Raw genomic sequence first — 15262 nt, forward strand, 5'->3', positions numbered from 1 at the left:
TTGTTTCAACTCACTAGCTTTTAGAGCACTGCTCCTCAGGTGAGGAAGGAGCAGTTCTCTGAAAGCTAGTAATTTGGAACAAACCTGATGAACTTTAACCAGATAGATAGATAGAGAAATACAGCACAGAACAGGCCATTCGGCCCACGATGTTGCGCCGAACTTTTGTCCTAGGTTAATCATAGAATTTGGGACAATTTTTCACGGCCAATCCACCCAACCTGCACACTGTGGGAGGAAACCGGAGTACCCGGAGGAAACCCACGCACACACGTGGAGGATGTGCAGACTCCACACAGACAGTGACCCAAGTCGAAATCGAACTTGGGACCCTGGAGCTGTGAAGCAATTGTGCTACCACAATGCTACCGTGCTCCCCTTAAGAAGTTAACCTACACTCCATTATTCTACCCTAATCCATGTACCTATCCAATAGCCGCTTGAAGGTCCCTAACGTTTCCGACTCAACTACTTCCACAGGCAGTGCATTCCATGCCCCCACTACTCTCTGGGTAAAGAACCTACCTCTGACATCCCCTCTATATCTTCCACCATTTATCTTAAATTTATGTCCCCTTGTAATGGTGTGTTCCACCCGGGGAAAAAGTCTCTGACTGTCTATCTATTCCCCTAATCATCTTATAAACCTCTATCAAGTCGCCCCTCATCCTTCTCCGTTCTAATGAGAAAAGGCCTAGCACCCTCAACCTTTCCTCGTATGACCTACTCTCCATTCCAGGCAACATCCTGGTAAATCTCCTTTGCACCTTTTCCAAAGCTTCCACATCCTTCCAAAAATGAGGCGACCAGAACTGCACACAGTACTCCAAATGTGGCCTGACCAAGGTTTTGTACAGCTGCATCATCACCTCACGGCTCTTAAATTCAATCCCTCTGCTAATGAACGCTAGCACACCATAGGCCTTCTTCACAGCTCTATCCACTTGAGTGGCAACTTTCAAAGATCTATGAACATAGACCCCAAGATCTCTCTGCTCCTCCACATTGCCAAGTGTTGTAAGATTTCTTACTGTTCATCCCAGGCCAATGCCGGCATCTCCACAATCCTGGTTCTGGATGGTAGGGGTCATGGGTTTGGAGTCTAAGGAGCCTTGGTGAGTTTTTGCAATGCATCTTGTAGATGGTGCATCTGTTGCCACTGTCAGTCAAGCAGGCTGCTTTGTCCTGACTGGTGGGCTTCTTGAGTGTCATTGGAGCTGCACTCATCCAAGCAAAGGAAGAGTATTCCATCACTCGTGACTTGTATATTGTGGACAGATTTTGGGGAGTCAGGAGGTGAGTTACCTGCCTAACGAGCATCTACCCTGCTCTTTGTAATCACAGTATTTATATGGTGAGGCTAATTCAGGTTAATTTGACTCTATACCAACGCCAAGGATGTTAAGAGTTGGGGGATGGCTGGTAATGCCTCTTGGAAATGTGCAACAACCTAGTCCAAGCTATGGATTGGTTCTGGGCTGTTTCCAGCCAAGTGATGCACAGTTGAACAACTGAATTTTAAAATTCAGTTGCTCTAGGTTCAGAATGTTGGTCCAACCATGATCAAGATCGGATGAAGGGTTCAAAATGTTCTCATTTCAAATAACTGACTAGACTCATAGAACCCATCCTGTTCCGGTTACCCCAGAAGACAACCACTAAAGGGGTCCCAGATCACAGGGTGGAAAATGCAGCAGGCCGCCTCCATCCTGATGTATTTTCTGAGGATCCATCTAGTCGTAGGGTTAGGGGCCGTAAGGCCAGAATGATTGATAGCAGTTGGGTTGGCGCAGGTGCAGCAACAAAAAGGAAGGACGGAAGAAAGAGGGAAAATCGACCGTGGATATCTAAGGAAATAAGGGAGAGTATCAAATTGAAGGAAAAAGCATATAAAGTGGCAAAGATTGCTGGGAGATTAGAGGACTGGGAAATCTTTAGGGGGCAACAGAAGCTACTAAAAAAGCTATAAAGAAGAGTAAGATAGAGTATGAGAGTAAACTTGCTCAGAATATAAAAACAGACAGTAAAAGTTTTTACAAATATATAAGACAAAAAAGAGTGGCTAAGGTAAATATTGGTCCTTTAGAGGATGAGAAGGGAGTTTTAATAATGGGAAATGAGGAAATGGCTGAGGAACTGAACAGGTTTTTTGGGTCGGTCTTCACAGTGGAAGACACAAATAACATGCCAGCGACTGATAGAAATGAGGCTATGACAGGTGAGGACCTTGAGAGGATTGTTATCACTAAGGAGGGAGTAATGGGCAAGCTAATGGGGCTAAAGGTAGACAAGTCTCCTGGCCCTGATGGAATGCATCCCAGAATGCTAAAAGAGATGGCTAGGGAAATTGCAGATGCACTAGTGATAATTTACCGAAATTCACTAGACTCTGGGGTGGTCCCGGTGGATTGGAAATTAGCAAATGTGACGCCACTGTTTAAAAAAGGAGGTAGGCAGAAAGCAGGAAATTATAGGCCAGTGAGTTTAACTTCGGTAATAGGGAAGATGCTGGAATCTATCATCAAGGAAGAAATTGCGAGGCATCTGGATAGAAATTGTCCCATTGGGCAGACGCAGCATGGGTTCGTAAAAGGCAGGTCATGCCTACCTAATTTAGTGGAATTTTTTGAGGACATTACCAGTGCAGTAGATAACGGGGAGCCGATGGATGTGGTATATCTGGATTTCCAGAAAGCCTTTGACAAGGTGCCACACAAAAGGTTGCTGCATAAGATAAAGATGCATGGCATTAAGGGTAAAGTAGTAGCATGGATAGAGGATTGGTTAATTAATAGAAAGCAAAGAGTTGGGATAAATGGGTGTTTCTCTGGTTGGCAATCAGTAGCTAGTGGTGTCCCTCAGGGATCCGTGTTGGGCCCACAATTGTTCACAATTTACATTGATGATTTGGAGTTGGGGACCAAGGGCAATGTGTCCAAGTTTGCAGATGACACTAAGATGAGTGGTAAAGCGAAAAGTGCAGAGGATACTGGAAGTCTGCAGAGGGATTTGGATAGGTTAAGTGAATGGGCTCGGGTCTGGCAGATGGAATACAATGTTGACAAATGTGAGGTTATCCATTTTGGTAGGAATAACAGCAAACGGGATTATTATTTAAACGATAAAATATTAAAGCATGCCACTGTTCAGAGAGACTTGGGTGTGCTAGTGCATGAGTCACAGAAGGTTGGTTTACAAGTGCAACAGGTGATTAAGAAGGCAAATGGAATTTTGTCCTTCATTGCTAGAGGGATGGAGTTTAAGACTAGGGAGGTTATGTTGCAATTGTATAAGGTGTTAGTGCGGCCACACCTGGAGTATTGTGTTCAGTTTTGGTCTCCTTACTTGAGAAAGGACGTACTGGCGCTGGAGGGTGTGCAGAGGAGATTCACTAGGTTAATCCCAGAGCTGAAGGGGTTGGATTATGAGGAGAGGTTGAGTAGACTGGGACTGTACTCGTTGGAATTTAGAAGGATGAGGGGGGATCTTATAGAAACATTTAAAATTATGAAGGGAATAGATAGGATAGATGCGGGCAGGTTGTTTCCACTGGCGGGTGACAGCAGAACTAGGGGGCATAGCCTCAAAATAAGGGGAAGTAGATTTAGGACTGAGTTTAGGAGGAACTTCTTCACCCAAAGGGTTGTGAATCTATGGAATCCTTGCCCAGTGAAGCAGTTGAGGCTCCTTCATTACATATTTTTAAGGTAAAGATAGATAGTTTTTTGAAGAATAAAGGGATTAAGGGTTATGGTGTTCAGGCTGGAAAGTGGAGCTGAGTCCACAAAAGATCAGCCATGATCTAATTGAATGGCGGAGCAGGCTCGAGGGGCCAGATGGCCTACTCCTGCTCCTAGTTCTTATGTTCTTATGTTCTTATATAGATATTGGGGCTAGGGCACAAACCTGCATATATTTGCTCACATTAAACACCTGTGCACAATGTTACCTTGGTGCTGTCAGAAGGGTGTGAGAATGGGCTGGATGGGGCATGGGAGCCGGGGGGGGAGTGTGGGCCAGGAAGCGCAGTGGTGTTTATGCCCCTGGCCAGTCCCCCCCCCCCCCCCCCCCCCCCCCCCCCCAGTCTGTGACCCTGGAGGCGATTTGAACGTCCCGTGCTTGTTGGCTCGGATGCACATGGGGTGCAGCCTCCCTTGCCTGTCTGTGCCCCATGTCCTGCCCATCCTCGGCCTCCCCCGTACTCTCCACATCACAGGAGGACCGCCGTTCATCTTCCTTTAACACGCCGCCCCTCTGCTGCGTGATGTTGTGGCGGACGTAGCAGGCCACAAGGATGTGGACAAACTTCCCAGCGCAATACTGGAGGGCCTCTCCAGAGTGGAACAGGCACCTGATCCGCATCTTCAGCAGGCCGAAGCTCAGATTGATCGCGCCCCTGGGCGCGGAACGGGCGTCATGGTAGCAGGTTTCCGTGTCGAACTGTAGCCTCCGGATAGGTGTCATCAGCCATGGCTGCAGTGGGTAATCCCTGTACTCCAGGAGTATCCCCCCAGCCGGTCATGGTCACACCAGCTGCACATTCATTGCATGGAACCTCGTTTGGTTTGTGAGTATTGGTCTGTCATCTGCAGATGTTCATAGGGTGACATGCATCCCATTGATTACCCCTGAACCTGGGGCATGTTGGTCATGGCAGCGGCCCACTCCCAGGGCATCCTCGTCTTGTCAGGAGGTGACCCTGCAAGACACAAGACAAGATGCATGCTGAGTTTGTGGGTAGGTGTATTATGGGGGAGAGGGCTGAATCATGTGCCATAGGGCTATCGCAATGCAGTAGAGGCTTACTTGGTTGTTCAATCATGACCCCCCCCCTCCCCCCCCCCATCTGTGATTGCCCGCTCTCCCACTCCACAGACCTGGTCCACTGCCCTCTGCTCTGTGACGGTGAGGGGCTGCATGTCAGGCGAGCCGCCTCCTGTCATCTCCCATTCCGGCAGTTGTGGACCATCATCCCCGGAGAGTCAGATAATGTACAGTGTGAGACATTTGGGCGCAGACAGCACTGGGGTCTACAGGTAGTGGCTTGTGTGTGCAGGGCACCCAACCATGGTGGGCAGTATAGTTGTTGGCATGTGGTGCAGAGTGGGGTGCAAGGAGACTGCCAGCGGATGGGGTTTGGTTGCGCTCTAGGACAAATGTGTTACGGGAATGTGGGATGATGCTTGTGGATCACCCTGGTTGGCTTGGGTTATTGCCCATCCACACACAATACTGCCTGGTGGGGACCTCATGTTGGGGGGTGGAGAAACTTCCCATTGGTGGAAAGAATGTGAACCAGAGGGCATAAGTTTAAGGTAATTGGCGAAAGGTTGAGGAAACGCTTTCTCATGCAACAAGTGTTTAGGATTTGGAATACACTGCCTGAAAGTGTGTTGGAGACAGATTCAATCGAGGAATTAAAGAGAGAATTGGATTATTATCTAAAAAGGAAGAATGTGTAGGTTATGGGGAGAATGTGAGAGAAATTGTATTAGGTTTGTTGTTCCTTCAAGATATAGCACAAACATGACGTGATGCATATAGGAAATCTTTATATATTATTTTATATTTTGTTGTAGTAATGTTATTAAAATCCATCAACTACATACAAGCAGTATGTCTGCCACATCTGTGATTAAGGGGTCGTAAAGGTGAAGTAATCATTGATTTTAACCATTTACTTTTTATCAGAGAGATGGTGAATGGAATATAGTTTATATTTCAGACGTTCCCTAGGGTGTACGTAATGTATGAGGAATTGTGTTTAGTCCCAGATAAGCAAGTCATGGGACATCTTCATGGGAGGAGACTGGAGAATGCCTTATGCTTGGAATACAGATGGTGTAATTAATGGAAGGATCCGGGTCTGTCTGTAGTGTAGCTGGTTTAGCACAGGGCTAAATAGCTGGCTTTTAAGGCAGACCAAAGCAGGCCAGCAGCACGGGTTCAATTCCCATACCAGCCTCCCCGAACAGGTGCCGGAATGTGGTGACTAGAAGCTTTTCACAGTAACTTCATTTGAAACCGCCTTGTGACAATAAGCCATTTTCATTTCATAGTTTTGCAGTTTGCCATATGATTTTAGTCTGACAAGACAGAAAGATTTTAAGGTTGTTCCTGAAAGGATCTCTCTCCAAAGGTTTGCCCTGATTATTAACTTTATTTATAAGTGGCATTTGAACCATATTGTATTGCTTACTTGGAATATGTAGGTGACACAGTAACACAGTGGTTAGCACTGTTGCTTCACAGCACCAGGAACCCGGGTTTGATTCCTGGCTTGGATCACTGTCTGTGCAGAGTGTGCATGATCTCCCAGTGTTTGCGTAGGTTTCCTCCGGCGCGTCAGCTTCCTCCCATAAGTCCCGAACACTTGCTTGTTAGGTGAATTGGACATTCTGAATTCTCCCTCCGTGTATCTGAACATGCGCCGGACTGTGGCAACTAGAGGATTTTCACAGTAACTGCATTGCAGTGTTAATGAAAGTCTACTTGTGACACTAATAAAGATTATTATTATTATGTGGTGGCAGGTTTAGACAGGATTTTTTTTCCTTTTATTTAAGAACTATTTTAAATGTTCATTGGACAGCTATTATTGTGTTGCTAATGTGATTAATTTTGTATTTAAATTAAAGTTTGTTTTAACATGAAAGATACCTATTGCTTTGACTCCTCTAGTTTTGTAGTTTTCCTCACAGTCTTCCAAATTGAAAATCATTGGGATTCTTGTAGGGGAGTCCTAACAAGGGATTGAATTGCCTCCTCTTCTGTTGTAACTGTTCTATGATTATTTTTGGACCTTAAAAAATATAGATAAGCCAATGTTTCATTTACTCCAGATTTATGTACACAATTTTAACCTATCTCTGCTTGTTTTATTCCTGTAACTGTTATGTACAAAATATAATTTGTTAAGTTTTGGGTTTAATTACATTGCAAATGAGATTCAAATTCTAAATGTTTTATGTAAAGAGATCTTTAATGTTTAAATTATTTAGCTTTAAACTTCTATGTGAGCTGGGGAAAACAATATTTGGCATTTTGATGTTTCTGTCTATTGCATATAGACAGATATTTTGCTCTCAGTGTAAGCGCTCTAGTCATGTCTTTTTCTGGTTCCATGTTTACCAACTAGCATTTTATAAGCACCTTTACCATAGTATAATGCCCTAAGGTATTTCAGCAGAATGGTAACAAACATTTGCTACCAAACTACTTTGAAGCAATAGGACATGACCAAAAGCTGGATCAAAGAGGATTTAAGGACTGTTGTAAAGTAGAAGAGTGGGGTAGAAAGCAGAGTTTTTTTACAGGTGGGTCCAAAACCTAAGCTTAGTCAGCTGATGACACAGCTGCCTATGGTGAAGTGATTCAAATTAGGTTGTGCAAGAGGCCAGAACTGGGGAAATGCAGACCTTGGCGAATTGTAGAGCTGAAGAAGGTTCCAGAGATAGGGAAAGGCAAGGCTATTAGGGATTTGAAAACAAGGTTGATTATTTTAAAACTGAGGCATTGATGGACGAGGAACTAATATAGGTCAGTGTGTATGATGGGTGGGGGAGTGATTGGTGAATGAGAATTTGCACAATTTAGTGTAAGGGGAGCAGAGTCTTGGATGACCTCAAGTTCACAGAGGTTAGAGCATGGGATATTGACCAGGGGAATATTGGAATAGTCAAGTGTGGAGGTAAGAAAGAAATGGATGAGGCAGATCAGCTGAGATGATTGGGAGGGGGACAGGAGGAGGTAGTTTAAAAATATTAAAATCTGAAATGCAACCAAACTGTCCTCAACGTGCCCACTTTTAGAGTACTTTTGGATAGGGATGAGGCTAACCCTCATGTTAAGGTGCTAAACTGGGGAAAAGCAAATTACAATAACATTAGACAGGAATTGGCAAATTTGGATTGGGTGCGGCTGTTGGGTGGTAAATCAACATCGGACATGTGGGAGTCTTTCAAACGACTAGGATTAGGATTCAGGAAATTCACTTTCCTGAAAGAACGAAGGATAAGTATGGGAAATTTTGGGAGCCTTGGATAACAAGGGATAATGTGAACCTCGTTAAAAAGAAAAAGGAGGAGACTTCCGGTCGGCGATCGGAGCGGTCACACGGAGAGGGGCTCCCGCAGGGTAACGAAGTCGGGGCCTTTCTCTCCGCAGCAGCAACAGCAGGGAAGGGGGGAAAAAAATAAAGTGGTAAAGGAAAGATTGAAGAGAGAAGAAAAAGGGAAGAGACAAAAAAAAAATAGGGTGCGGAAAAGGGGGGAAAAGAAAAACAAGGGGAGAATAAATGATGAAAGGGAAGGGGGAGGAAAAAATGCCAGAAGGGAGCCAAGGCAGAGGGAGAGGGGGCACCAGAAGCAGACAGGACAAGGGGCAAGCCAGCTCAGGTGAGTGAATCAGCGCACAAAGCGGCGAAACGGATGTATCGCCGCATCAAAAAGAGCTGGACAGACAGGTGCCCTCTCCCCTGGGGCTAGAGGGGGGCTGGAACTGGAAGGCAGCCTTTACCGAGGCACTGAGGGAGCAGCTGCAGGCAATCAAGGCAGAGGTGAAAGCAGAAATAGAGGCCGCAGTGCATGCAGCAGTGGCCAGGGCCATGTCAGGGGTGCAGCAGGCCCTGACCAGACTAGAGGAGAAATTGGATGCCCAAGGGGAGAAACTGGAAGCCCAGGAGGTGACCATTAAGGAGCTGGAGAAAGCAGCGACTGACGTGAGCGATCGGGTCATGGCTCTGGAGAAGGAGATGGCGAGACTGGGCGCAACACAGGGGAGCCTAAAGGGCAGAGTAGACGATCAGGAAACCCGCTCAAGGAGGCAAAATGTCAGGATAGTGGGCCTGCCAGAGGGGAGCGAGGGTGGAAACCCCACAGCATAAGTGGCTGAGATGCTGGGCAACTTAGTGGGGAAGACAACTTTCCACAACCCACCAGAATTGGACAGAGCGCATCGGTCGCTGCGCCCGAAGCCCAAGGCAGGGGAACAACCGAGAGCAGTCATAGCTAAACTGCACAGATACCAGGATAGGGAGACAATCGTGCGCTGGGCCAGGAAAAATAGAGCCTGCAAATGGGAAGGCGACGCCATTCGAATTTATGAGGATCTGGGGGCAGATATAGCCAGGAGACGGTCTGAGTTCAACAGGGCGAAAGCAGCTCTCCACAGGAGCAACGAGCGTTTTGGTATGCTGTACCCAGCGAAACTCTGGGTCACATATCAAAACAGGGAGCACTTCTTTACAGACCCCGCCGAGGCAAACAGGTTCATCGAAGATAACGGCTGGAAAACCACCAGCAAGGGTAGGGACGAGGGGCCCCTGACAAGGGTCAACGACACGCCGACAGGGGGGTGGGGAGCGGCGAGGCAAGGCCAGGACCCCCCGCCACGGCAAGAACATCCAGAACAAAGAGCAAACCACTGCCCGTGGGACCGCTCCAGTTGGGAGGCCAGGCCCCAGCGTGAAGGAACGAGAGCAATGGAGAAGGGAGAGCAAGCGGGAGGGGTGCAGGGTAGGATGGGGGAAGAACGAGCAGGTAGAGGCCGGGCGGGGGAGAAGCGAGACAATAACCCCAGAGAGGGGCCCACCGTACTAGCAGGAAAGCTAGCGCCGGGGGCATGCAACAAAGCAGGGCCGCAGCGCACCCTCAACAGGGGGGAAGGCGCCAGGCAGGGGATGGGAGGGAACACCCGTCAGAGCCAGGAGAGCAAACGGGGACAGGAATAAGGGATAGAGGGGAAAAGGAGGGGAATACGGGGGAGGAGGGAGAAGGGAGAGACCGGGGGGGGGGGGGGGGGGGGGTACACAGGGAGCAAGAGACCGGGGAGGGGGGATGCAGGGAAGGAGGGACAAAGGAGGCTAGAAAAGGAACAGGACTACAAAGTGCCACAACCAAGGGCCCGAAACAAGGAACTGCTGCAAGCACCCACCCAGTACGGTCTTTGGGCGGAGGGAGGGCCCGGAGTGCAGGGGACTACGTGCATGGCGGACATATAGTGGACGGCCATAGCAGGTGCCCCCGGGACAAAGGTGATGGAACCATCAATTCTACGGACATGTGCTTGTAGGATTAGAATAGTGGTTTTAATATACTTACAACAGAGCCAGCCTGTTAGCCATTGAACTTTCAGTGAACTGGCTGGCTGACTCTGTGGCACGGATCTTTATACAGCAGCTCCAAGGGGAGGAGTTCTGGGCAGAGCCAAGGGGTGAGCCCAATACAAACTCTCGAGTGCTCCCAGAGCTACTCCCCCTGGTGGTCAGGTAGTGCAACTGTACTTACAATATTGATACATATATATACTTGGAACAGAGTGACATTGGTAACTATAATACCGTGTGAATCTCATTCACCACAAAGGGGAAACCCCGGAGATTGCAAAGACCCGACTGTGTGGAGAGAGCAGCAATAGCGGCCATCCTGGACGGCCCCCCAACAAAGGGAAACCCCGGAGGGCAGGTGCGTGCCACCAGATAAGTATGGTTAATACCACAGGAGCGTGGAGGCAGAAGCCCCCCACCAGGATAATCACCTGGAACGTAAAGGGACTTAACGGCCCAGTGAAGAGATCCAGAGTCCTCACCCACCTCAGAAATATGAAGGCCGACATAATCTTCCTCCAAGAGACGCATCTGAGGGAGCAGGACCAACTGCGTGCAAGGAAGGGCTGGGTGGGACAAACCTACCATTCCTGCTATGGGACAAGGGCTAGGGGGGTGGCGATCTTGATCAGCAAGAAGACAATGTTTAGGGCGACAAAGACGGTTACAGACCCGGGGGGCGGTATGTCATGGTCAGCGGGGCCCTGGATGGGGCACCGGTAGTTATAGTCAACGTGTACGCGCCCGACTGGGATGACACGAGTTTCATCAAAAAGACCATGGCAGAAATCCCGGACATAGCGACGCATCGACTAGTCATGGGGGGGGGGGGGGGGGGGGGGACTTCAACTGTGTACAGGACCCAAAGACGGACAGATCAAACCCCAAAATGGGGAAAACGTCAAGCATGGCAAGGGAAACTCAGTCACTTTATGAAGCAGATAGGAGCGGTGGACCCCTGGAGGTTCGCCCACCCGGAGGAGAAGGAATTCTCCTTCTTCTCCCCAGTACACAACGTATACACCAGAATTGACTTCTTTGTGGTGGGGAAGACGGTGCTTCCAGGGATAGACAAAGTGGAATACTCCGCAATTGTGATATCAGACCACGCTCCACATTACATGGACGTGCGGCTAGAAACGGGAAGGGCCCAGCGCCCCACATGGAGGTTGGACGGTGCCTTACTAGCTGACAAGACCTTCAGCGAAAGGATAGCGCGGGCCATAGCAGAGTACACGGAGAACAACCAAAAAGGGGAGGTCTCACCCTCCACGTTCTGGGAAGTGCTTAAGGCCGTACTAAGAGGGGAAATCATTGCTTTCAAAGCACAAAGAGATAGGGAGGAAAGGGTGGCTAGGCAGCAGCTGGTCGACTCCATACTGGAGGTAGACCGTAAATACTCCGAGACCCCGACCATAGAGCTCCTGGCGGATAGGAAAGAACTACAAAGGAACTTTGACCTGTTCTCCACCAGGAAAGCAGTGCACCAACTCCGCCAGGCGCGTGGGACCCTGTACGAACACGGAGACAAAGCCAGCCGCCTGTTGGCACACCAGCTGAGAAGGCAGGCAGCCACCAGAGAAATTGCACAAATCAGGGGTACCGGAGGCACGTTGGAAACGGAACCAGAAAAGATTAACAAAACCTTCATGGCCTTCTACCAAGAGCTGTACACCTCAGAGCCCCCAAGAGGGGAGTCTGGGATGAAACGGTTCCTTGATGGACTGGACATTCCAGTCGTGGGAGAGGGCAGGAAACGGGACCTGGAAGCACCACTAGCACTGGGAGAGATCATGGACAGCATTAGCTCCATGCAGACGGGGACGGCGCCGGGACAGAACGGATTCCCGTGGATCTCTACAAAATATTCGCGACAGCGCTGGCTCCGCACCTGCGGGAGATGTTCACAGACTCGCTAGCTAGGGGCACACTGCCACCCACGCTAGCACAGGCCTCAATCTCGCTGATACCTAAGAAAGACAAAGACCCAACGGAATGTGGGTCATACTGACCCATCTCACTGCTGAATGCAGCCGCCAAAGTACTGGCCAAAATCCTAGCCAAAAGACTAGAAGACTGTGTACCTGAGGTGGTCACAGAGGACCAGACGGGCTACGTCAAAGGAAGACAGCTTACCTCGAACATCAGGCGCCTGCTGAACGTGATAATGACCCCCTCCGGGGAGAGAACACAAGAGGTGATCGTCTCCCTGGACGCAGAAAAGGCCTTCGACAGAGTCGAATGGAAATACCTCATAGAGGTACCGGAGCGGTTTGGGCTTGGAACAGGGTTCACCGCTTAGGTAAAGCTCCTATACAACGCTCCCATGGCGAGTGTACGGACCAACAATACCAACTCCCAATACTTCCAGCTGCACAGGGGCACTAGGCAAGGATGCCCACTGTCCCCGCTGCTGTTCGCACTAGCGATCGAACCGCTAGCAATCGCGCTCAGGGCAGCAAAAAGTTGGAGGGGGATCCGAAGGGGAGGAAGAGAGCACAGAATCTCACTCTATGCAGATGATCTGCTCCTCTACATTTCTGACCCACAGAGCAGCATGGATGAAATCATTGCGCTCCTGAAAGAGTTTGGAGCCTTCTCGGGCTAACTGGACGAACTGACAAGAGAAATTTCGGCTAGCCAGGGGGAACGAGCTACGGCATCTGCAGCTCAGAAACTTCTTACGAAAGGAGACAAGGATGTACCCACAACCGCCACGACAGACACTACTGGAAGACCTACTGGACGCAAGTATCCTAGATAAAGGGAACTGTAGCGACATGTATGACCGACTGACAGAAAGGGCTGACACCATACTGGACACAAGAAAGAAATGGGAGGAGGACCTGGGGATGGAGATAGGGTGGGGACTCTGGAGCGAAGCACTGCATAGGGTCAACTCCACCTCCACGTGCGCAAGGCTCAGCCTGGCGCAGCTAAAGGTGGTACATAGAGCCCAGCTAACAAGAACCCGTATGAGTAGGTTCTTCCCGGAAGTGGAGGATAGATGTGAACGGTGCCAAAGAGGCCTGGCCAACCACGCCCACATGTTCTGATCTTGCCCCCGACTGGTGGAGTACTGGACAGCCTTCTTAGAGGCAATGTCCAAAGTGGTGGGGGTGAGGGTGGAGCCATGCCCGAAAGTGGCGGTCTTCGGGGTCTCGGCCAGATCTATTCCTGGAGAGGAGGGCGGACGCCCTTGCCTTTGCCTCCCTGATCGCCCGCCGTAGAATCCTGTTTGGCTGGCGGTCAAATGGAGAAAATCAAATTCTCCATCCGAGGGTCGGACGACGGCTTCCACAGAACGTGGGAGCCATTCACGCGACTGTTCCGGGACCTGTTTGTGGCCAACGAACAAGAGGAAGAATAGCCGGGTGGCCAAGAATCAGGGGACTTAGTCAAGAATCAGGGAGGGTAGCCAAGGCATGAAAGGGAGAGAGGGAGTCGGAGGGAAGGGGGGGGGGAGGGGAAGAGGGGGCAGACAGCTGAACTTGAGGAGGGAGGGGCGAGCCGTGGAGGGAGCCGGAAGGAAGGCACGGGTGCCAAAATGTGCATGACATCTCCAGGAGCTTGGAATGAGGAGATTGGGGATGGGGGACTGGAGGAGCAGCAGAGATGAGCGGGGGACGGCGGCGAGAACTGTCCGGGAGAGGCGGGCGACAGAGGCGGGCGACCCGGCCAGGTGTCGCACACTGTGGTTATCTCCCCGGCACCCAAATGTATATTTGCCCCTGAGGCACTCTCAATTACGACGCGAGAGCGAGGTCAGTAATCAAAGGCTTTAATATACAGAGAACAGGACTGCATTCGAGAGAAGTGTGCTCGCAACATGGGGTCTTATCTTATATCCTGTTTCCTGGGAGCGTAACCAGAGGCGGAGTCCCCCAGGGTTCCAAGCCTCTTGAAGAGGCAAGGTATAAAAGGTAAATACCGATCATCACATTCACCCCCTGTTTAAAAAAAAACACATAGTCCGTCGGGGGTGAAGTGTTTTAAATTATAAGTTCAGTCTTTGTGGCGGTCTGATAGTCTGTGCTGACTTTCGCTGCTCCGGTGGTGGTGCCGTGGATGCGGTCGGTTCCGATGGTGGTCTATCCGGGAGCACTGTTGACTGAGCCTTTGCCCGCCTTGGAGAGGGGGGATATCAGGGGTGATTAGGGTGGTCGGTGCCGGTGCCGGTTGGGGGGCAGGGGGCGCTATGGGGTGGACGCTGTCGAAGTCGGCGGTCGGTGCTGGGCGGGGAGCGTCGGTGGGGGGGGGGGGGGGGGGGTCGGTGGGGAAAACGTCAGAGTCGGTGGGGTCGGTGGGAGTGCCAGCGGGTGCCAGGTCTCGCAGGGAGACAGTATCCTGCCTGCCGTCGGGGTGCTCGACGTAGGCGTATTGAGGGTTTGCGTGCAGCAGGTGGACCCTCTCGACTATTGGATCCGTTTTATGGCTCCTCACGCGCCTCCGGAGTAGGACTGGACCCGGAGTCGTCAGCCAGAGTGGAACCGAGACCCCAGAGGTGGACTTCCTGAGGAAGACAAACAAACGATTGTGAGGAGTCTCGTTCGTGGCCGTACAGAGGAGCGACCTAATGGAGTGCAGGGCATCGGGTAGGACCTCCTGCCCGCGGGCGATAGGGAGACTTCTTGACCGTAGGGCTAGGAGGACAGCCTTCCAAACTGTCGTGTTCTCCCTCTCCACTTGCCCGTTTCCCCGCGGGTTATAGCTCGTCGTCCTGCTCGAGGCGATGCCCTTGCTGAGAAGGTACGGACGCAGCTCATCGCTCATAAACGATGTACCCCGGTCGCTGTGAATATAAGTGGGGAAACCAAACAGTGTGAAGATGAAGCGCAGTGCCTTGATCACGGGGGCCGAGGTCATATCGGGGCAGGGGACAGCAAAAGGGAAGCGGGAGAATTCGTCGATGACGGTGAGGAAATAGATGTTGTGGTTGGTGGATGGGGGGGGGCCCTTTGAAGTCCACGCTTAATCGCTCAAAGGGCGCAGAGGCCTTTATCAGGCGGGCCTTGTCTGGTCGATAGAATTGCGGTTTGCATTCCGCACAGATCTGGCATGCCTTAGTCATGGCCTTGACCTCTCCTGTGGAGTAGGGTAGGTTGTGGGACTTGATGAAGTGGGCAAGCCGGGTGACCCCCGGGTGGCAGAGGTCAT

This window comes from Scyliorhinus canicula, chromosome 8, assembly GCF_902713615.1.
Source record: "Scyliorhinus canicula chromosome 8, sScyCan1.1, whole genome shotgun sequence".
In the NCBI taxonomy this organism is placed as follows: Eukaryota; Metazoa; Chordata; class Chondrichthyes; order Carcharhiniformes; family Scyliorhinidae; genus Scyliorhinus; species Scyliorhinus canicula.